General features: G+C 39.3%; 1 protein-coding gene across 1 annotated transcript in view; it reads left to right on the top strand.

Moving 5' to 3' along the window:
• The window catches only part of LOC131033138 (protein ABC transporter 1, mitochondrial), a 200,741-nt gene that overhangs the window by 164,029 nt on the left and 14,595 nt on the right, over nt 1-22,117 (top strand). The gene's annotated exons all lie outside the window — the stretch shown is intronic.

The raw sequence follows: 22,117 nt of genomic DNA, 5'->3' as shown, positions 1-22,117 counted from the left end.
TGAATGGATTTTTGTCTCTAAAAATGATGATTTTGGGCTAGAGGAAGAAATTCGCTCCTGACCCTTCCAAAGGGTCCAGAGCGAAAAACACTAAAACCATCCTTTTCTCCAAATTTTGTGCTAAGTCAGGCCTAGACTAGAGTGAAAGAAGCTATTTGGAATGCCTTGGAAAGATGTTTGACTATCAAAAGTGTGAATTTTGAGCTAAAATGAGAATTTCGCTCCCGACCCTTCCAAAGGGTCCAGAGCGAAATTCTGGATAGGTCCTGTCCCTGGCTAGGTTTCTGAGCGAGTTTTCCTTTTTTGGCCTTGTGAAGATCAAGCAAATGTTGCCAAGTTGAGAAGTGGATTCAATATGAGGGAGTCTAGATGAGTTGAAGTGGAGAAAGTAAAATTGAGTGTGAATAAGCAAGCAAAAAGTGAATTTCGCTCCTGACCCTTCCAAAGGGTCCAGAGCGAAATTCATCAAAATCACTATTTCCCCTTTGTGTCAAGACAAGATTTTGATTCCTAAGACATGATAAGACTAGAGTGAGGTTATTTAAGCCTTGCAAGATAAATTGAAAGTGAAGGAGATAAAAATTAAGCCCAAAAGGTGAGTTTCGCTCCTGACCCTTCCAAAGGGTCCAGAGCAAAATTCTTAAAACCTCCATTTTTGCCCCAAATTTACATCAAGCTTGGTGTTGATTGAAAATGAGGACGTCCTTGGGCATGTATCTAAGCAAGTACAATCACAAAGTGAGAAGAATTTGAGCCAGGAATGCAAAATTCGCTCCTGACCCTTTCTAAAGGGTTTAGGGCGAAATTCTTATGGAGCCTGTCCTTGGAAAGAATCTTGAGCAAACTTCATTTTGATATCTTCTTGTTGATGATTTAAGGTAGAAAATGCTATGTTGAAATGAATTTGTTATGTGTCCTTAATCATCTCTTGATTTGTTTTGCAGATGAAAGAAGATCAGGCCAGGACAAGGACGACCTCCTCCAGTCCAACATCATCAAGGACGACCTCCTCCAGCCCAGCATCGACAGGGACGACCTTTTCCAGTCCAGCATTTTAAGGGAAGGTACACCATCCATCCTGCACATCAAAGACAAAAGAGGATCAAAGCGAGGGTTCGTTGAAGAAGCAGACAATTTCAAAAGATTTAATTAAAGTTAGCTTCTCAGCATCATCAAATTGAATATCTACCAAGTTGCAAGTGTCAGACAAGGTGGCATCCCAATCATCACTCCTCCAGTCGGATTGGTCCATCTCAGCGGGTCCAGATTCAATGTACCTGACTCATCAAAGATGACACTAACTTCGATGTACCTACCTCGGTTATCCATTGGTCGAATACTCCAAAGAAGACATGTGTCCAAATAATGCAATTATTTCATTGGTCAGAATTGAGTTTGTTGTAACAAATCCTAATTAGGGTTTTCATTGTAAAATCTTGGCCATTGATCTCAAATTGATCTGAGCCATTGAATTGTATGGAGAGTATTATAAAAGGCTCAAGCTATTCATTTTGTAGAGGCTAGTAGTGAGTCAATAGCTAAAAGGCTCATAGTTAGTCAATAATAGCTAATAGTTAATAGTTAGTAAATAGAGGCCAGAATAGTAGAATAGCAATTAGAGTAGATTAAGAAGAGAAAGCAAGACATTGTTGCCTTAATTGTAAAGACTTCTTTTCATTGAAGATATGGTGGGATATGTTGTTTCTTTGCAATGTGCATGGTCTCTTGTTGAATCTTCATTTTTGATGATAGATGATTAGATTGAGTGAAGAAAATTGTTGAATGCACCTGTGTGGAATCTGTCTAGTCCATACCACTAGCCTCTTACTGATGGTAAGTGCGCCCTGCGTGGTCAATTGGCATAAAATGAGCTTAATTTTAAGTCGTTACATGTCTATTGTTCATGCATTATCTTGAATGGTGATCATTGTCGGATGGTGTACGATTTGAATGTATTGGAAGCATCCCTTAGAAGATCGCACTGAGTTGGTGTTGAATTGTTCAACCTGATGGTGAGACCCAGCCCAGTAGGACTCCACCTATTCATTCATCCATCTTCTCGCATTCTAGGTAGTAGTGTAATGTCCCCATTTTGCGAGCATCAGAGTTTGTAAGAATTAGCCTATCATTTGACCCTCGTAGGCTAATAATTATTGATAGAGGGCCTCGTGTGGCAATTACTTGGTGATTAGAGACATTACTCTTCAGCTGGATTCAGGTTTTGGCCTTTGCACAGGTTTTTTGACTCAGATTGGCACACTTACTATTTATAGTAAGTTACTATTTTGGGAGAGTCAGGGTTCCTATTAATAGAAAGACACCTGAGCAGAGCTTATTGGCAGTGTCAACTTTGATTGGGCCTTTGCAGCTATTTCTAGACTCAGTTCCACATACTTACTATTTATAGTAAGTCACTATTCAGGGTTTCTATTTTTAGACAGGCATCCAATCACATGGAGAACAGGGAGAGTCGACTCCTGACTCAGACGGTTTAGCAATCAGACAAGTACATCAAGAGATATTAAAGTTTAAGTGACTTAAGTGATTTATTTAATATTTTAATATTATTATAAAGTTCTAAAGTAACTTTATAATAATAAAGTCACTTTAATATAATAAAGTGCGTTAAGTGAATAATTTAATGTGGGAATAAATCTTTTATCCCACATTGGCCAGGAAGGTGTTTGAGCTCTCTTAAGGAAAGAATAAAAGGAAAGGCAAGAGTTCATTCTCAGCATCCAGTTGATGAATAGTATTTTGATTGATTTTTATTGTGGAGCCTAGGGCTTTCGCAATTTTCTTCTTTGATCATAGGAAACGAAAACTTCCTATTGATAGCAATTTTGAAGGTGTGAAATAACACCTGAATTATTGCAGTTGTGGGAAAGAATACTTCAGTTCTTTCATTTGTGCAAATTCGTGAAGTTGTCTACAAGGGTTTGAAGTTTATTGTTGGAGAACATTTATAATTGGTTGTGAATCATCCTTTTTTGGCACATGGAGTTATATCATTCTTGTTGGGAGAGATTATCAACAAATTATTCAAGGTTTTAAGAGCAGATTGCAAGTTTGTTCTTGCTGCTACAGTGTGCATGAACAGTGCGCGTGAACAGTGCACTACAGTGCCGTGAACAGTGCGCATGAACAGTGCCGTGAACAGTGCGCTACAGTGCCGTGAACAGTAGTTGGAGTTCTATAGAAGGGGATTTAGAAAGGTTGAACAGCTATATATATTTGACAAGGGATTTGCATATGAGGAGAATCAAACCAATATATTAAGGCAGCCATTGAAATACCAGGTTTTCTATCTATGGTCATTGTATTAGAAAATCATTACTTCATTGCATCATTTTCTATTATGATTATATCATGAAATATTTGGAGGTTGCATATGTTTAATGGAAATATAATTTGCATATTCCACATTCATGGTAACATTCTATGTTGATCAGCCATTTAGCTTTCATGCCAATTGTTTGCTTAAATGCCTAATGGCTGTAGGTGTACTTTCGGATGCATGACAAGTGTTTGTCTTAATGTCAACTAGCTGTACTAGTTAATTTCAGTCATTACATATGTGTGGAAAGGTCTAAAACAGCTAGTATATCATTTCTATAACAACTTTGCATTGTTAGAAGCTTTCCATAACTTCATTTGCAGCCTACAAACCCAAAGAAGACAAATAAAGAATTCACTATAGCGGCTTCAAACATTGTATGCCAAATGTTTGACAATATTCCTTGGTGTTCATATAAGCAAAACAGGGTCAGATTAGCCAAGGGATATTACAAGTAGAGTAGACTTCCTGAACCCTGCATCTTTTGCCATTTGTTTGTCTTCCAGTTAGTTAATAGGACTTGTGATTCTAGCAAATCAGATGTTCAAGTCATCGAGTGTAAGTCCCCTTGTGATTCCAGCAAATCACATCATACTGCGGAGAGCTTATCCACGAGTAGAGATCCTACATAACAAAACTTTGGAGTTACTTCGACTGATCCTTCCGCGAGATCTTCAGCAGTCGGGAACTTTGTTCAAGAGAGGATAAGGTACCTTTAGGTATTTTATTCTGTGTTTGGTCATGTACAAAATACACATCAACAGATAGTAGAAGAATCCCATACGTCAAAAAGCACATGAAGAAGATCTATATTATACAAACTACAGGGCTGTGTAATAAGTTTCTTTGTCTAGCATTAACCCTTGCATACTACGAACATGATTGCAGATCATCTTTCAACTAAACTTTTCTACCAGGAACACCTATTAGTAAGATTACACATTAAGTCAAAGTGATCTCGATCTGATCATTAAGAGTTCATCTCCATAATTAATAAAACATAAAATTCCTACACCTCAGTTGGTATACTTATATCAATGGTGCCAAGGCAAACAATCATTAGCTCCTCATGACTGTACATATCTCCATAAGTCGTTCATGTCAAGTAGAACTCAAGTCAACAAAGAAAATGTCATGAATGAAGATCATTGAAAAACATAACTCAACCAAGTATAGCTACTCACTTAGAATGCATATAAGTATTCATCACAAGAATACTTAGAACTTTTAGATCAAAAGTCAATAATAGAATCAGTCCATATTATTTAACATAATAACAATATCTAAATTACATATGCAGAGAACATAACAAGTATTTAGATCATAGTTATATAGATGATAACTATGGATGATGAGTCCAAGACATTCATGATTCCACTCAAAACATTAACGAAGAATCGATCTATAATACCTTGCAACACTCAAACAGAAATTTAGAATACCTTCTAAGTTCTAACAAAAAGAGCATGCAAATGATGATATCTAAATAATGTTTTGTATTGGATAAGTCTACCAACTAAGGCAATTAGAATCAAAAAATCAATACGACCTAGAATTCGGTCAGCTAAACGATAATACTTCAATCTTTTGGATAAGCTGAGTATAATATATCTTGCAATCAAGAATGCAATGACTCAAAAATACTTAGCTTGAATGATGCTGAAGAGTTAGATCTTCAAGCATATAGGACCAAGATGTGACCATGCTAAACCTTTGATCACAAAATCTTTTCAGTCTCTCCTCGATCCTGGAACCTGTCATCAATTTTATGACAGCAAGAAAGTGCAAGATCTAGGCTACAGGATGCTAGATCTGATTACGGTTAATACAACTTGGCTCTGATACCATGTTGATTTTAACACTTTCAGATTAATGTAAATTCAGAAAATCAGAATTTAATTGCTAACTAAGTTGATTAGTTGAAAGATTTATAGTTTACCAAATTTAAGCATAACCAAGAAATGAACAAAATAAGAACAACACACGGTTACCCTGGGAAAACCTCCTAGGAGGAAAAACCCAGCCATGAAAGATCCTCAGATTTGATTATGGATTATATTCATATGAAGGTTACAACACTTATCTCAAGTACTTGAAGGTGATTGCACTTAGGGCTAATAATGTCTTCCACAAGACTGTACTTACACAAGCATCAAGTTGTCAAGTTTGCCCCCTTTACCGCTTCCAACAACAATCAGGTCCAAACCCTAGGTCTGTAAAGTTATTTCAATTTTAATTAAAGAACAAGTTATGAACTATGAATGCTATATATGGATATGAGGAATTATGTCAATGTCTAATAAATCTGATTTTATCTGCAGGTCTGAAGGAGAGAGATCATTTTAATATTTTCTATGTGTTCTCCAAATGAATTCAATTGGCATATATATTATTTAGGTAACCGGTCAATTGGTGTATTGACCGGTCATGCCTTTTAGGCATGACCGATCAATGCACCCATTGATCGGTGCCTTTACAATTATACCATTAACACAATGCTGATTATCGGTTCAAAAACCCCCGATAGCATATTGTAATATCATAATATAATGACTGATTAATTTAATGAATCGGTTCATACAAACACTGATGATTCAAAGTGCACGATGAATATATTCCAACCGGTGCATTTGTTAACCAATGTTAATGCCAAATGAAGCGGTGTATTCATTAAACCCGATAACAGATGTGAATCGGTGCCAATGTTTATGCATCCGATAGCAAGTATGTATCGGCTAATCTAACCCGATAACTTATAGCATTTAATATAAGTTAGACATGAAGCATGTAGATAAATAACAGAACAAGGAAGGTTAGGGAGATCTTATCTTGCATAAGCTACCATGCATTAACACTCCCTCTTAGCTTTGGAAGATAAGGCAACCTGCATCACATTTCCTTTTCATAACTAAGATAATGTTAGTCAGCAAAAATCATTTATATATGAGAAGTACCATCAAAACATATGATACAAAATAGAAGAACATCACTTGAGCATGTGACATAAAGTATTAATTTTAAAAATAAGAGAATCATCACCTGATCATGTGAGAAATCACCAAAACATGTGATCTTGTAAGATTCATCAAGATATCACCTAACACATGATATCAGTATTGCCTAACACGCAATACTTAAGGATAAGTCTATGAGAAAGGTTAGTTTCTCATCATATCCAAGTTGTGATAAGTGCAATAACATTTATAAATGTTTATCACAACATAGTCATGGCACATCCATGGCTTACCAGAGATCCAACATGATCAATGGTTGAGATATCACCTACACGTGATATCAGTATTGCCTAACACGCAATACAAAGATAACCATATGAGAAGTGCTTAAGTTCTCATCATATCCAAGTTGTGATAATGCAATAACATTTGTACAAATGTTGTATCACAACATAGTCATGGCACATCCATGACTTACCAGTGATCCAACATGATTACTGGTTTGACTATCATAAGATCGTCACCTTATGATGTCTACATACAAGTGTTCAGTATCTGAGAGATCGTCACCTCTTAGATATGAACACAGGTGGCAAGAAGCCAAGAGATAGTCCAAACATGACAAAGAAGTTTACACTTTAAACATCTTAAATATATGTAAGTATAGATTACAAAGCAGATTACCTTTCTATCATACCTAAACCCTTTCTGAAGTGATCAACCTTCACTCTGGAAAGTGGTTTGGTTAGAATATCTGCAGTCTGATTTCCTGTACACACATATTCTAACTTTATCACATTCCTGTCAACCATATCTCGTACATAGTGATATGGAATCTCAATATGTTTGGACCTGTCATGAAATACTGGATTTATAAAGAGTTTTATACAACTTTGATTATCACACTGAATGACTGTAGGTTTCATAGGTTCTCCAAATAATCCCACGAGCAATTTCCTTAGCCATACTGCTTCTCGGGCAGCCATTGAAGCTGCAATATATTCAGCCTCTGTGGAACTCTGAGCTATTGAAGATTGTTTTCTGCTGATCCAGGATATCATGGCTGACCCTAAACTAAAGCAGCACCCTGAAGTGCTCTTTCTGTCAGTCACATTGCCAGCCCAATCTGAATCTGTAAATCCATGTAGATCTATGTCAACCTTTTCATATTTAAGACCAAGCTTTAGGGTACCTTGTAGATATCTCATTATATGCTTTACTGCAACCAGGTGTATCTCCTTAGGTTCACACATGAACTGACTTAAGGCATTAACAGCATAGCAGATATCTGGCCTTGTATTTACTAGATACATCAGGGACCTGTTGTGACGTTTTCACACATCGCCCCATTGCAAATGGGGACCCATGTTTTTTGCTCGTTTTCGCTTTGCTTTTCTAGGGTTTTGGTTTGGATCCAGTCGGTTTTGGGGGCTTTTTGATTTTCCTTTTCTAGAATGCAAATTTTGAATGCAATGAATTCGCCAGAATGGTCTAATTTTCAATTGGAATGTTGATGCAGAGCTTAAATTTGTCTAAGTGTTGAAGATGAAATGTGAATTTTTGTCCAATTGAATATTTTTGACCAAATTTTGACATTTTTGATTTTTGATCCTAGGCATCTCAAATGATTTGTTTTCGCCTTGTGAAGTGTTAAAATGTGTAAAATCATGTTATTTTGGCCTGTAGGAGCAAAATCGCTCCTGTCCCTTAGTGAAGGACGGGAGCTCGTTTTCAAATATTTTACTATTCCTGCAGGGTCAAGATGAATTACGAATTGGAAGTGATGGAGAAAGGCGAGATCTTTCCATTGAATATAAATTGAAGATTTTCATGAGCACAGAAATGCCTCCAGGGGAAAGATCGCTCCTGTCCCTCAGTGAAGGACCGGAGCTACAAATTCAATTTCGCCTTGTCCTTGCAAGATTTTGATGACTTAATGATTTGAGGACGTCCAAAGGAAGATGCTTTGCCAAATGAATATAATTTGAGATGCAAAAACGAAGGAGAATGACCTATATTGACCAAATCGCTCCTGTCCCTCTCCAAGGGACCAGGGCGAGGTACCTTGTAGCTCTCGTCCCTCTCCCAGGGACCAGAGCGATTTCCTTCATTATGCAAAATCCAGACAAAGGTCAAGGCAAGTTTACAAGGAAAAACATGAGATAAATGCGTTGAATATAAATTGAAGATTTTTGGGACGTCCATAACAGTGCTAATTGCCTAAATCGCTCCTGTCCCTCAGTGAAGGACCGGAGCTACAAATCCAATTTTGCTTTGTCCTTGCAAGATTTTAACGTCTTGACGATGTGAGAAGGTCCAAAGAGGTACATTTTATCAAATGAATATAACTTGAAGTGCTGTCGGGGAGATCAACAGGGTAGCAAGTCCGGCTTGAGTGAGGTCCTGATCCTGAAATTTGGCTAAGTCTGGAATGTCCTGATCCTGAAATTTGACTAAGTCTGGAAACTGAAAAACCTCCAAAAACTAGATTTTGCAATATAACTCTTGGAGGTCTGAAACCACTCTCAAACATCCTGAAAGTATATATGGAATATAACTTAAAGTATAAGTCACTTATACTTAAATGTTATATTCCATTAAAATTGTCCTGATCGAGAGTGCGAAAAGTCAAATTTCGCTCGTGTCCTTCTCCAAGGGTCCAGAGCGAAATGCGCTCCTGTCCCTCTCCAAGGGACCAAGGCGAATCGCTCGTGTCCCTCACCAAGGGTCCAGAGCGAAAATGCTTAGTTGAGCCATTCCTGACCTTGTTTGGACGAATCGAAGACATCAAAGGCATGGTGAAGGACGAAATAAGCATGATAGAGCATCCAGACTTGATCAAAAACAATGAAATGATGAAGTTTTTGCCTAGAGGGTCAAATTCGCTCCTGTCCCTCACTGAAGGACCAGAGCGAAATTCTTCATAAGGTACGATCTGGGCAAAGATCAAGCAAATTTTATGTTCGAAGGCAAGAAAGGAGGTCAATCGAACCCGTTGAAGACAAATTGAAGATTATCAAACGTCAACAAAGGACCAAAATGCTTAAGTTCGCTCCTGTCCCTCAGGAAGGGACCAAAGCGATTTTTTGTTGTAGATGATTTTCTCGCCAAATTTCAACCGATCTCAAGGCATGGATGAATGGAAGGACGCATTATGAACCCGTTGAATATAAATTTGGAAGCTAGCAAAGTGAAGTGAAGCATACAAAGCCAAGATCGCTCCTGTCCCTCTCCAAGGGACCAGGGCGATATGATAAGTATGATGTCGTTCCTTTAAGTTCAAGACACTCCGAGTTCGAATACAAGGTGGTGAAGACATTTTAAGGCGTCCTAGTCAAGCGCAAAGTATCAAAGGTTGCTAACATTGAAGAATTTACACCAAGATTCCCAGTTCGCTCCTGTCCCTCAGGGAGGGACCAGAGCGAAATTTGCATAAAGGCTCTAAATCTTGAAAATTGATCACGTTCCAAGTGTCCAAGGGAATCAAAAGGACATTCAATCGCAAGGATAAGTCAATCAAGTTCGAAGATCCCAAGGAAAATGGCAAATTCAACGTAGAAATGAACACCTTGGACGTAAAATATGCAAGGATCATGACCAAGGTAATGGATCGCTCCTGTCCCTCAGTCAGGGACCAGAGCGATGAGGTACGTATCTTCCCACTTTTTCATTTTTGGGCGCTAAACAAACATTTTTGAATTTATTTAAATGCTAAAATTCGATAAGTTTTGAAAATTTAATTAAATGGCATTTAAATATTGCGCTTGATATTAATTAAATTATTTTGCCTTGTAAAAAATCGAATTTGTTAATTTAAATGACAAAGGCATTTAATTAATTATTTATTAATTAATAGAAAATCAAAAGGGAGCGCTTGGTATTTTAGAGGTCGGCCTTTATTATTTATTTAAAAATCGTTTTAATTGCTATATTTTGCAAAAAGTCGGCCTAAGGTCATGTTGACGTGTATTTTGTACACAATCATACACAGAATAAAATACCATTAGGCATCTTATCCTCTCTTGAGAAAATAGTCTCTAACTGCTGAAGATCTGCAAAAAGGATCAGTTAGGTGGACTCCAAGGTTCTTTTAGTGGGGTCTCCACGTGTGGACAAGCTTTTTTAGTGGTATGATGTGATTTGCTGTTTCCTTCAAGGCTTCTTACGGATTCAAAAGTTCGAAGGTTTGACTAATCTAAAAGGAATTTTCAAAAAAAAGGAAAAAGGACAGGGTTTGAGTAAATCTAATCTAGTCTAATCCTATGAACGACTTAGCATGAATGAGATTCGGCAAGACTCAACCAATTTCAATTTTGCCATAAGATAACAACTCAACTGAAATTAGTGCGATCTTCTAAGGTAATAATGGTGTTCAATGCATCAAAGACCAAGGACACTACTACGAAGGTACATATCCTAGATGCGAAAATGCTTGAAGGTTAAGGACTCAAAACGTTTTCCAGTCGACCACGCAAGGCGTTCCTACAATCAGCAAGAAGCTAGTGGTTTGGATAGCGAATCCTACCAAATATCAAACCTCACACTTAGCCTTTCAAATTAACAAACTACTTTGATTGAGCGTGATTCAAGTACATCCAACAACCATGAAGATAACTTAAGAAACTTGCAACAAAACACCATAACTTCAATATTTTATTGATTTCCAAGTCATCATATACAACAATTGCTTGAACTTCTCTCTTTAAGACTCAATCTTGCTACAAAATAAAAAAATTGCTTACAATTCTAATCTCTCAACTCTATTCTCTATTTCTCTATTGACTATTCTATTACAAATGAAATGAAAAATGGGGGTATAAATAGCATCCCCAATTACAATGAAAGGTCCAGATTGAAAGTAAATCAACGGACAAGATCATGACACCTAAACCCTAATTAGGGTTTGTTACAAATGACCTCCTTTTTACTGAACAATATTAAATGCATAGCCAAATATTAAATTTGGCACAAAAATCTAGGAGGTATCAGCCAATGAGAAATAAGATGTCATGTCATCTGTAACAACCTTTCATCTAGAATCTTATTCCCTTTCCAATTCTCTTTCTTAGCATATGCAATGAATTTTGTCACGATCCCTTCGATTTCTGTGCTTGGAATCTCGGGAAGATTCTTGATACTCTCTTCTAAGTGGATAACCTGATCAAATGCATCTAGAAGAGCTGTGTCCCAAGTGGGTTCAAGTTCCTTAGTTCTATCAATTAGGAGCATGGTGGCATACATCTGATCATACTGCTCATCTGTAACATCTGCGTCCTTGCGAAAGATGATCTTGATTCTATCTTCAAATTCTTGTAAATCCACATCTGTCTCGACCTCGATCCTTCTGCCAAGAATGGTACGAAGTACCTCAAATACTCTGTCCTGGATCGGATTGATCACCTCCTCAACTTGACCACATCTAACACTGATGTCCTCAAAGAGAACACTCTTTATATGGAGTAAGGTTGACCACTGAAACAAACTGTGAGAATCGCCTTCCAAGATCTTCTCTTGTGCTAAAATTCTTCTGGATGTATGTCTTATAACTTTCAAGACAGGAATGACAACGTCCTTGGTATGGGCAAATGCAGCTACTGTTGCCATCAGTCTGTGGATTATCTCAAGGACTTGGATAGCCTGGTGGGTGATCTTCGACATCCTTGTAATAAACTCAATGGCCACCGTGTGAGATCTATCCATCCAATTACATGTACGCTGGACCATATTCCTGAATCTTTCTGCTTCATTGATTGATTGAAGGGGCAATGCCTGCAATGGTGACCTAACTGGATCCTGACGTCCCAAAGGTTCATTGATGTGACTGAAATATGTCCTCCATGCACCGACCTCTTTCTCAAGCTTTCTATTCTTTTCTACTTCTTCTCTAAATTTATCCTTCAATGCCTCAAATGTGTCGGTGGCATCATCTAAAGTCTGCTCTGCTGTGGATGGTCCTAACTCAATAGTCTGTATATGATAGTCCTCTGCTAGGATCTCACCCTCATATTTGTCTGCTGCCGGTGTAGCTATCTGCAGTTTTCTAGATCCAGTCTCATCTCGAATCATCTTGGACATCTTTGTAGCCTTCTTCTTCTCTGTTGTCATATGTGAACGTCCAACAAGGCTCTCTAGATCGATTGCACTGTCCTCGTCCTCAATTACGATCACCTTAGTCAATCTTTCCTTCAACCAATCTGGGATATTTGATCTTGTCTCTTGAACTTGAATTTCTTTGTGTACTACTTCTTCTTGTCTGGGAGGAGATGTTACTTCATTATCTTCTTCTAAATCATAGTCTTGGAGAGATCCATCGGATGAAACATGCTGTGCCTGTTCTTCCTCCTGTCTGTCATTCTGTACCATCGATTCCATGGATTCTTCCACTCGAACTGTTCTATCCTCTGGCCTGGAAGAAATACCTGGTGTTTGATCTTTGTTGGCACCTTGCTTTTTCTTGGAGGGCTCTTTCTTTTCTGATCTTTCCTTTCTCTTTGAACCTCTCGAATGGAGATTGCCCTCACTGGCACATCGAAGGTTACCTTCACCTGAATTCCTAGGATTAGGATTGCCTTCACTAACACTGGCTCCACCTTCGGCTGGTTTCTCTTCCAAAGTAAAAGACATGGCTATGCCTTGTTCTCTCAACTTCTGATGCTGAACATCTACCCATCTGCGAGTACAAGACAAGACTGGTGCCATCAATTCATCTAAATCCACGGCCTTGGGCTCATTCCAATTCAAACTTATTGTCTTGCTTTCTCTATCATATGAAGATTGGATGTGCCTGCCGTTGTCCTGAGCTTGGTCGGCTACTCTGTAAATCTTACATTTCCTGATGAAATCCAGAGGCAATCTAGAATGTATCTTTCGTTTCACTTCGAGATCATCTAGGAGATTCATCATAAAATCTTCAATCTGGTACTCATGTCTAAATCTTCTACCGACTGTCTCCTCTAAATGTCCATGAGGATCAAAACTATTCCTCCAAGCAAAAGATGAAAAAGGATACAAGGCTAACTCCCTCTCTGCATCATCCATGGCTGAGACATTGGGACATACCTCAACTGAATTACCCAAAATAATAGGTACCTGAACTCCATTCTGATGTCGGTGTCTGAATGCCTTCACATATGCTGCCAACTGCCTTGTTACTTCAAGTAACACAATCCTGTCTGTCGGGTATCTCGGCAACATGTATGGGGGTAAAGGACATCCATACACTCTAATGTAAGTGAACTTGGGAAACTGAATGAACCAAGCACCGTACCTCTTGATTAATTCCTGGGCATCTTGAGATAATCTGTTGTGAATCCCTCCTTGCAACGTCCTTGTGATGTTCATCGTGAAAGTATCATTGATTAACTTGTAGTTCTTCCCTGGTGGATGATGCAAGTAGGTATAGGATTCACAAACTCTGACCTCGCCGGGTCCTCTTCCAATCACTCCTCTGTGAGGTAGTCCTGCGTACTCAACGCTCCTGATTAAGGCATAGATGACATATGAACTCATGTGGAAGGACTTAGTGGCCCTGAGTCTTCTCAACTGTACGTCTAAGCAATGGCTAATTATCCTAGCCCAATGTATTGTACCCTTCCCTTGAACAATCACCTGGATGAAATAAAACATCCATTTCTCAAAATAGAAGGCATGAGGTGCTCCTGTAACTCTGTTGAGCATGGTGATCAAATCTCTGTACTCCTCTTGGAAATCGATCCGGTGTGGTGTGTTCGGTACTTTGCTCAGACGGGGACGACTCTTGAGTAGCCAGTTCTTGTTGATTATGCTTAGACAAGCATCTGGATCATCATCGTACACTGATCTGGCTCCTTCAATGCTCTTGTATATCATGTCCCTGTGCTCTGGAAGATGGAAGGCTTCACTTATGGCCTCCTCTGAAAGGTACGCCAAAATGTTTCCCTCATTGGACACAATTGTCCTGGACTGTGGATTGTAATGACGGGCACACTCGATCATCAACTCGTGACACTGAATGGCTGGAGGAAAACCGGCCGCTTTAATGATGCCACTTTCTATTATTCTCCGGGCGACAGGTGATGGCTTGCCGATGTAAGGGACCTCTCGGAACTTCTTCGTGCTAAAGTTCCCCAAGTTTGTATCTCCAATGTTGCTCCACTTGGACACGATCTTGGTCTCCACTTCTTCAGTCTTCTGATCTTCTTTCATGAGGGCCGAGCGACTGGTGGATGCTCCCGCCTTTGGGGTCGCCATACCTACACAACATTTCATTATAAGAAATAGATTTTGCAATAAATAACGCAGATAAGAGAGATAGATTTTAGGAAACCTCATGATAAGTCCCTAGAGTTATCATGTCCTAAAATATAACGATTGAGCTAAGAGATTTAAAGAATCAAAATTTCAAAATTTGAAATATGACGATGAATGAATAAAACAATAACAATAAATCGCCATACCTCGATAGAGAGCTAACTCTAGAATGCAAAAACAAAATTTGCCTAGGCAAAATTGAGGTATAAAGATAATCTTCAATATGATCCCCTCAAAATTGACTTCGCCACCTCTGGATAGAATGTGATCTTCACTTATCGCCTTGGACGTGGTCTCAAATGGATCTTCAAATTCGCACAAATAAATCTCCAAGTCTTTAGCAAATTCGCCTTAGGCGTGATCTTCAAATTCGCACCACCTTTGGTTTGGAATCGCACCACCTTTGATAGCTAAGCGCGCCACCCTTGGATGAATGAAACTTGCACCACCTTGGATAATATTCGCACTATCTTTGAACACACTTAACACTTTCCTTTGTCTTCCTTAATTCGCATGTAGAGAGGTAAAATAATGATGTGAAAATAATAGTTTTCACCCCCCTATATATAGCGCTCTCATCGATTTATCTCTTTGGCCGACTTGATGAAATATAACAATTTCAAACGATTTTTAAATGATTTGCAATGACATAACAAGGCCGACTTCCATATATGAGCGCTTGAAATCGATTTTTTATTGATTAAATAATTAATTATTAATGCCTTGTGTTTTTTTATTTGCAAATTTCGATTTTAATAAAGGCAAAAATAATTAATAAAGATTAACGCCATATTAAATGCCAATTTAAATAAGATTTTCAATTTTTAAATCGATTTAGCATTTAAGGAAATTCGAATTGTTTAATTTGGCGCCAAAAATATGAAAATGAAAGGGACGTACCTCATCGCTCTGGTCCCTTGGAGAGGGACAGGAGCGATTCATGATTTTGGTCTAGATTCTTGCGTTTTTAACGTTCAACTCCTTCATTTTCACGTCCCAAATCGATCATCTGGTGGTCCTTCGAATTTGAATGCCTCTCTTGTGCGAGCAAGTGCGTCCCATGACCATTATCGCCCTGGTCCCTTGGAGAGGGACAGGAGCGATCTCCATGTTTTTGCGTTCACCTTGCATCTTTGACCTTCGAAATATCATTGCTTGTGTCCTTTGCGCTTATTTCCACTTGCTTTTGCAAGGTACCTTCGATGTTATAAGGATCATCGCCCTTGTCCCTTGGAGAGGGACAGGAGCGATCCACATGTTTTCCTTGGTCTTGGCGATTTTAAACTTCGATCTCTTTTGCAATGTCTTCCCGACGATGTCCTTCGCATTTCCTATCCTCATTTCGCCTTGATCTTTGAAGGAACGCGAGTGTTTTGATAGGATCGCCTTGGTCCTTGTCCAAAGGACAGGAGCGATCTTGATTTTTTCACGTTCAATATGCATTTTTGACCTTCGATCCTTCATTGTGATGTTTTCCAAACGCCGTCCTTTGTCTTGCTTAACCTCGCCTTGCTTCGATTTTGGAGGAATATGAGCGCTTTTGATAGGATCGCCCTGGTCCTTGTCCAAAGGACAGGAGCGATGTGGGGCCTTTACACCATTTGGCGATGTTTGGACGTTCAAAACTCTTGTTTATCACCTTGTTGTCATACCATGGACCCTCCAGAACATTGCAATATATTGTCCTTACGCGAATTTTGCATGAATTGATCAACACATCTAATATCGCTCTGGTCCCTTCCTGAGGGACAGGAGCGAAGTTCATCATTATGTGCTTGTTCTTGTTTGTACCAACTTGCAATCAACTTCATTGCGTGAAATGACGTCCTTTCGACCTTCTTGGTTGCTCGAAACTTGTTTGCCTTTTGAAATCTACGCCATTATGTAGATATCGCTCTGGTCCCTTCCCAAGGGACAGGAGCGATCTGGGTCTTGTGGCCACTATCTCACTTTGCCTGGTTCCAAGTTTATATTCAACGGACTCGTCCTTCTTCCCTCCATTCGTTCATGCCTTGACATCATTTGTAACTTTGCAAGAAAAGCAATTATATCAAAAATCGCTCTGGTCCCTTCCTGAGGGACAGGAGCGAACTAGGCATTTAGCACTGTTATGGACGTCCCAAAAATCTTCAATTTATATTCAATGCGTTCATCTCATGTTTTCCCTTGTTTTTGAACGTAAACTTGCCTTGACCCTTGCCTGGATTCTGTCTAATGAAGGAAATCGCTCTGGTCCCTGGGAGAGGGACGAGAGCTACAAGGTACCTCGCCCTGGTCCTTTGGAGAGGGACAGGAGCGAACTAGTCAATATAGGTCATTTTCCTTCGTTTTTGCATCTCAAATTATATTCATTTGGCAAAGCATCTTCCCTTGGACGTCCTCAAATTGCTAAGTCATTAAAATCTTGCAAGGACGAGGTGAAATTTGATTCGTAGCTCCGGTCCTTCACTGAGGGACAGGAGCGATTTTCCTTCTGGAGACCTTTCTGTGCTCATGAAAATCTTCAATTTATATTCAATGAAAAGATCTCGTCGTTCTTCATCACTTCAAACGTAAAATTTGTCTGGACTCTGCAAGGATGATGAGATATTTGAAATTGAGCTCCCGTCCTTCACTAAGGGACAGGAGCGATTTTGCTCCTACAGGCCAAAATAACAAGATTTTTCACATTTTAACACTTCACGAGGCGAAAACGAATCAATTCCAATGCCCAGGATCAAACTTCAAAAAAGTCAAAATTTGGTCAAAATATTCAATCAGACAAAAATTCATATTGACGGTCAACACTTAGACAAGTTTAAGCTCTGCATGAACATTCCAATTGAAAATTAGACCATTTTGGCGAATTCATTGCATTCAAAAATTTGCACTCTAGAAAAGAAGCTCAGAAGCTCTCAAAAATGACTGGATTTTGGCTTGAAAAGGCAAAATTTAAAACCCTAAGGCTTGGCCCTAAATCCAGACGACCAACTAACTAACAAAACCCTAAAAACAAAAGCGAAAACGAGCGAAAAAAAAGGGGGTCCCCATTTGGTATGGGGCGATGTGTGAAATGGTCACAACATCTGGCGACACCACTGAGAAATGTTGCAAAACATTTGGGAATCAATCCTTCTAAAAGAAGACTCAGAAAACCTCCCTCAACAAAACCAGGAGTTAAGAAACACTTACAAGAAGAGACCATCATATTGAGACAAAGTATCAAGTCCACAGTTACCCATGTGTGTGCAAATGCGTTAATTCCCCTCAACAAGACAATCATGATCTCCAGGTTCCCCTGTGATAAGCTACATGGTTCGTCTAAACTCCAAAAGCATCCTGGATAGAGCCTCGCTGCCAGTCAGACGTCCATAGTCCCGACGAGGTTATCGCCGCAAGCTCACGAACATTGCTCCATTGCCAGCCAGGCGTCTATAGCCCCGATGGAGTTATTCGTAAATTCCCTTTAGCCAATTTGATATTTCCTTTTAGCTCATTTCTTTTCTTTTGATTTTTTTTTCTCATTTTTTCATCTTTTCTTTTGATACTGCTTTTCAGTTCTGTCAATTCTTTGGCTCGTGAGTAGTGAAACTCACTAGGGTTTGAGGATTGCGGTGGCGCTGAAGCTAGACTTTAGATTTTTCACTGATCACAGCTTCGCCTGTAAACCATAATGACTCGAAGATTATAAGTATGTGAAAATATAATAACTGAAGGACAAAATACGTGAGTTCAATAAGCTAACCTACTTCAATGCAAATACGTCCTGACTCAAAGCTTCATTAAAAGAAACTCCCTTAGTAATTCCAAAAGACCTCATGATTTTCCAAATGCATCCAACAATCCAGCAGGAAGTCAGAGCGTAATATAACAAAATCACCCAATGTCAAATGGATACCCCTCAGGACAAAAAAAAACTAACCTAAAAGCAAAAGCACCTAAACTACAACAAAACGAGAACAAAACAAAACAAAAAAAACAACGAAAGCGAACTAAACTAACTATGTACAAGGGAAGGCCTTGGCATTTTAGGATTGAAAATAATGTTTGAGATATCTCCCATTGACAGGCAACGGGATGTCCTCTCCAGTTAAAGTCTGCAATCTAAATGCGTTTTCTCCCAATATCTCTGAAATTTGATAAGGACCTTTCCAAAGCTTATCAAACTTATCATGTTCTCCTCTTTTCTCATGAGCTTTGTCCCAATACAGGACGAGATCCGAAATTCGGAACGCCTTGACTCTTGCTTGTCGATCAAACCATCTCTTCACCACTCCTTGGTGTTTAGCAAAGTTATCCAGTGCTTGATCTCTTTTCTCTTCTAGGTTCATCAACTGTGTCAACCTGGCCTGCACTGCATCAGTGTCTTCCATGTACTCCTGAATGAATCTCAAGGTTGGAATCCTGAGTTGCATGGGGAAGACTGGGTCCTGACCATAGACTAGAAAATAAGGCGAAATGCCTAATGCGTTCTTTGTTCTGATTCTGTCTGCCCATAAAGCAAATCTCAACTGGGTGTGCCATTCTCTGGGGCTTCTCTCTATTAATTTCTTGATAACACTGAGCAAATTTTTGTTTGTAGATTCTGCTAATCCATTACCCTGAGGATAATAATTTGATGAAAACTTGAGGGTTATTCCGTACTCAAAAGCCCAATTTGAGAATCTCAATGATGTGAATGCCGATCCATTGTCGCAAACCAACGCATAAGGGCATCCAAACCTTGTGATTATGTTCTCTTCTAGAAACTTGATTACAACTTCAGTAGAACAAACCTTAAGCGCCTGTGCCTCTGACCATCTGGTACAATAATCTGTAGCTGTAATGATGTACTGGTGTTGTGCTGAGGATGCGGGGTTGATAACACCAATAAAGTCCATTCCCCATTTCGCAAATGGTCTGGCTTCAATCACGGGATTCAGTGGCATGGCAGGATTTTTCTCTCTAATAGCTGCGACTTGACATGTGTGGCAAGTCTTAATGTGATTGAATGTATCTTTAAAAAGCGTAGGCCAGTAATATCCTGCTCTTAGGATCTGGTGAGCTGTGGCGAGGTTGGCTCCATGTCCGGTTCCAAACTTGGAATGGAAATGTTCAATTATCTGCTTTGCTTCGTCTTTGCCAACACATCTCAGGTATACTCCTTCATAATTTTTCCGGTATAGGACAGATCCTTGAAGCACGTAATGTTGACACTTTAACCTTAATGCTCTCTTTTGTGTAGGTGTCATATGAGCAGGACATCTGTGATTAAGCAAATATGTCACAATATCTTTGTACCATTCATCATGTGTGACATCCTCTAATTCATAAATTTGTTGGACTAATCCTGGCCCATCTATTGCTAGTGTCTGCGCCAAAGCTTGTCCTCGGACAAGTTTCATGGGCTGTATCTCAATATCAAATTCTTGGATAATGGCGACCCACTTTCCTCTTCTCTCTCCTAATTCATTTTGCATGAGAAGAGTCTTGACTGCCGCATCAGGCACTATTGCATAAATCTTGGCTCTCAGGAGGTAATGTCTGAATTTTTTAACTGCCTTTACTAATGCGTATGCTTGCTTTTCAACATTTGGATATCTTAATTCTGCGTCTTTCAACGGGGTGCTCATGAAAGCAATGGGATTTTCATCCCTCTCTTCACTTCTTTGGGTGAGAATGGCGGCACAAGTGTATTCGGAGGCGAAGGAATATAAATAAAATGGTTTGAGATAATCAGGACTAATCAAGACTGGCGCCTCCATAATTGCGGTCTTTATTTCTTCAAATGCCCTTCTGGCTTGTGGAGTCCACTCGACCTTTGCATCTTTCTTTAACATTTCATTCAATGGCCTGACAATCTCGGCAAATCCAGTAATGAATTTTCGGACGAAGTTGATCTTGCCGAAAAATGACTTGAGCTCTTTCTTACTTGCTGGCAAATTGATAGTAGATATGGCCTTCACCCTTTCAGGATCAATAGATATTCCTTTCTCTGAAATGACATGTCCTAAAAGCTTTCCTTCTGTGACTCCAAATATGCATTTCTTTGGATTAAGGGAGACACCGTATCTTCTACATCTTTGGAAGACTCTTCTCAAATCGTCCACATGATCTTCCCTCTGTCTGGAAAAAACTGTGATGTCATCCATATATATAATAATGCTTTTACCAATTAAATCTCTGAAAGCGATATCCATAGCTCTCTGGAATGTGGCCCCGGCGTTTATGAGTCCAAAAGGCATTCTCTTATAGGCAAATGTTCCCCATTTGGTGGTGAAAGCAGTCTTCAGTCGATCTTCAGGTTCGACTAGGACTTGATTGTATCCTGAATATCCGTCTAGGAAGGACATCATCTGTGATCCATTGACGATCTGCAGTACTTCATCTAATGATGGAAGCGGATAGTTATCTTTCTCTGATGCTCTGTTGAGATTTCTAAAATCAACACACAATCTGATCTCTCCATTTTTCTTTCTAACAGGTACCAGGTTGGCGACCCACGTCGAGTGTCTTACTGGGAAGATGATTTTAGCAGTGAGTAACTTCTTCACTTCTTGGTATATCAATGGTTCCAACAAAGGATTGACGGGTCTCTGTCTTTGCCTGAATGGCTTGCTTCCTGGCTTCAACGGGATTGTGTGAGTGATAATTGCAGTGTCGTAGGTCTTGAGATCTTCATAGCTCCATGCAATGACATCTAGGAAGTCCCCCATGTTGTTTAGGATTCCATCTTTTTCAGTTGCTGTGCAGGACTTTCCAATGAAAACATTCTTAACTTGTGTCTCGTCACCTAGATTGATCGCGTCGCACATATTGCCTTCTATGCTGTGATTCTTCTTTTCTTTCAACTTGTCAGGATCAAAAATCCTTTCTAATTCAACCATTCCTTTCGGAATAGTGTTTGTCTTTAAGTTCAGGACTCCTTCGGCATCGAACTCAGCTTCACCCACTTCATCTTCATCTATGATCTGTGTTAAGAAGACGTCCGTGCTGGTCAGGAAGTCTAAAATGTGCTTGTCGTCTTCGAAAACTTGGAAATTGGTAATGTTATCTGGGACTGAAGGGACTGATATTAACTCGATGGTAAACTTCTTTAATCCTTCCATTGCTAATGGAATCAATGAGCTCGCGGCCTGTGCAAGTGAATTGGCCACTTGATTCTGATGTCTATAGATTGAATTGATATTGAAAGCATCAAAACTTTCAATTAGATCCTAGACTCGATTTCTATACTTAGTTAGCCTTTTGTCATGGCAGACATATTGCTTCCTGATTTGTCTTATTGCGATTTCTGAGTCTCCGTATACTTGCAGTATCTTTGCCCCCTTTTGGATGGCTAACAGTAATCCATGCACCAAAGATTCATACTCTGCTACGTTGTTGGTGCAAGGGAACTGCAATCGGTGAGCGGCAAGGTATGTTTCTCCCTTAGGACCAATTAATTCATATCCAGCTCCGGATCCTTGTTTGGACTTAGATCCGTCGAACCTTAGGGTCCATATTTGATTTTCTTGATTGTCTGTTTCTGGACTTTCATGACTTTCATTTGATGTATTGGACGAAACTTCATCTTCCA

This window comes from Cryptomeria japonica, chromosome 4 (genome assembly GCF_030272615.1).
Source record: "Cryptomeria japonica chromosome 4, Sugi_1.0, whole genome shotgun sequence".
NCBI classification, from domain to species: domain Eukaryota; kingdom Viridiplantae; phylum Streptophyta; class Pinopsida; order Cupressales; family Cupressaceae; genus Cryptomeria; species Cryptomeria japonica.
This window is presented reverse-complemented; position numbering and strand designations above follow the sequence as displayed.